This window comes from Arachis stenosperma, chromosome 10, assembly GCF_014773155.1.
Source record: "Arachis stenosperma cultivar V10309 chromosome 10, arast.V10309.gnm1.PFL2, whole genome shotgun sequence".
Lineage (NCBI taxonomy): Eukaryota > Viridiplantae > Streptophyta > Magnoliopsida > Fabales > Fabaceae > Arachis > Arachis stenosperma.
This window is the reverse complement of record NC_080386.1, coordinates 82,803,954-82,807,155: the sequence shown is the minus strand read 5'-3', so window position 1 is coordinate 82,807,155 and position 3,202 is coordinate 82,803,954.

Sequence of the window (3,202 nt, the reverse complement as noted above, 5' to 3'; positions counted from 1 at the left end):
ACCTCTAAAAGGGGAAGAACTCGTACTATACCTCTCGGTTGGAAATCGAGCAGTCGCTTCAGCGTTAATACGAGAAAATGACCAAGGACAACACCCCATATACTTTGTAAGCAAAGCACTACAAGGGGCCGAATTAAACTATCAAAAGATAGAAAGATTCGCCTACGCCCTAGTGTTCACAGCTCGGAGGCTCCGTCCCTACTTTCAAGCCCACACCATCAAAGTCCGGACAAACCAACCCATGAGACACATCCTGCAAAAAACAGACCTGGCAGGACGGATACTACAATGGGCGGTGGAACTGTCCGAGTTCGACCTCCACTATGAAGCCCGGACTGCCATAAAATCCCAGTATCTAGCCGACTTCATCGCAGAATACACTGAGACCCCTGGAACCCCACTCTCATGGAACCTGTATGTCGACGGGTCCTCAAACAAAACAGGAAGCGGAGCCGGGGTTATACTTGAAAGCGACCAAGGAACGCGGATAGAACTATCCCTAAAATTCGAGTTCCAGGCTTCGAACAACCAGGCCGAATACGAGGCCCTACTAGCAGGTCTAAAGCTAGCCGAAGAGGTCGGAGCCCAGAGAATCACAATCTTCAGTGACTCCCAGGTCATCACATCACAAGTAAATGGAAACTACCAGGCCAAAGACCCAACTATGAAGAAATACCTGGACCAAACACAGGCACAATTACGCCACTTTCCAGAAATACAGATCCAGCATACCCCGGGAACAAAACGCCCGGGCAGATGCCCTCTCAAAGCTCGCCAGCACCAAGCCCGGAGGCAACAACAGAAGTCTCCTCCAGGAAACCTTACAATCACCCTCCGTGCTAAGGGAGGAAGAAGCACTAAATATATCCAGCCAAAAGCAAGGATGGATGACCCCCATACTCAACTACCTGAAGTCGGGAACTCTCCCCGCCGAAAGAAAAGAAGCTAAGAGGCTCACAAGGGACGCCCAGAATTATACACTAATTCACGACGTATTATACAAGAGAGGATTCTCAAACCCCCTCCTTAGGTGCGTTCCGACCTCAGAAACAAAAGGCGTCCTCGAAGAAGTCCACGAAGGCATGTGTGGGAACCATCTCGGAGCCCGGGCACTATCCAAAAAGTAGTCAGGGCCGGGTTCTACTGGCCGACCTTACAAAGAGACGCAACAGAGTTTGTGAAAATATGCCCCCCTGCCAAAAACACGCCAATTTTCACAAGGCGCCACCCGAAGACCTTATCAGCATCACTGCACCATGGCCCTTCGCAAAATGGGGACTCGACCTACTCGGCCCGTTCCCACAAGGACCGGGGCAAGTCAAATACCTCATAGTAGGGGTCGACTACTTCACAAAGTGGATCGAAGCTGAACCCTTAGCCACCATTACGGCTCAGAAAAGCCGCAAATTCCTATACAAAAACATTGTCACAAGGTTCGGAGTCCCCTACTCCATCACAACAGACAATGGAACACAATTCACGGACACAAGTTTCCAGAAATTGGTGGCCGATCTAAAAATCAAACAGCAATTCACATCAGTCGAACACCCACAAGCCAATGGGCAAGCAGAAGCTGCAAATAAAGTCATCTTGGCCGGGTTAAAACGAAGACTCCAAGAGGCCAAAGGGGCATGGGCCGAAGAGCTCCCCCAGGTGCTATGGGCATATCGGACAACCCCACACTCTACAACGGGAAAATCACCATTCCGACTAGCTTATGGGATGGAAGCAATGATTCCTATTGAAATAGAGGAAGGGTCACCTAGAACCATCTTCTACAACGAAAAAGATAACCCGCAGGCACAAAGGGAAGAACTCGACCTCCTCCCCGAGGTCCGAGAAAGAGCTCGGATTCGAGAAGAAGCCTTAAAACGGCGAACGGCCCTCAGATACAATCAAAAAGTAATAAAGCGAAGTTTCTCCATCCACGACCTAATTCTAATCCGAAATGACATCGGAACACAAAAGTCGGGAGAAGGAAAGCTAGCCGCAAATTGGAAAGGGCCCTACAAGGTAACAGAAGTCTTAGGAACAGGCTATTACAAAGTATCCGACCTAGAAGGCAATGAGCTGCCCAGGGCCTGGCACGCCTGTAATCTAAGACGGTACTACAGCTAGAAAAACTTAACCCGAGGTGTACTCTTTTTCCCTACAAGGGTTTTTTAATGAGACACCCGGTTAAGTAAGACACCCGACCTAGTCAAGGGTAAACACTCTGTAAATATTCTTTCTTTTTAATACTAATCAAATTTTTTCTATATTTTCCTCATGATGAAACAAATCCTAGAAAGTACCCCGCCAAGGCGCATTAATTTATGCTCGACAAAACGCAAAAAATCATTTGCCAAAAGGCCACACAAGGTCGGCAAAGATAAAGCGACGAGGTTCAAATTAATGTGAGAAGTTATAAAGTAACTCTGAAAAGGCTCAAAAAGCCAAAAAGAGATTACAAAAATAACTTAAAAAGGGCCGACCAAACGACAAAGTCGGACCCGACAAAGAGGAGGTACTCAAGCGCCCGAGGTCCGAGAAAAAACTCGGATCCAAGAAAGAAGCCTTGAAACAGCGAGAACCAAGATTTCGAAAAACGCTTACTAAAAAGTTGCTTTACAAAAACAACTAAAAAGTTCAAGCGAAAGAACGAAATCAAAGGAAGTTTCGAAAACGCTAGCTAAAAAGTTGTTATCCAAAAACAACTAAAAAGCATAAAAGCGGAACAAAAAGTCAAAACGCGAATAAAGGCAAAAAGTTTCCAGCGCTAGCTAAAAAGTTGTTATCCAAAAACAACTAAAAAGCATAAAAGCGGAACAAAAAGTCAAAACGCGAATAAAGGCAAAAAGTTTCCAGCGCTAGCTAAAAAGTTGTTATCCAAAAAACAACTAAAAAGCATAAAAGCGGAACAAAAGGCCAAAAGCGCAAAACACCGCATAAATAAGCTAAAAAAGTTACTACAAGTAGCTAAATAGCAGAAAAGGCATCCAAAGTGTTCACAGAAAGCATCCAAAAACAAAAGAGCCCACAGGTCGGGCAAAGAACCAAAAATAAAAGATTACAGAGGATCAAGGCCCTTTCCGGACTCCACGTCAACAGAAGGCTGCGGAGGAAAAATGGAAACAGGGACTGCATCAACAACACCGTCATCCCGGTTTAAAACCTCCACGCCAGATCCATCCCCTGCCAAAGGTGAAGTCGGGTCCACAGC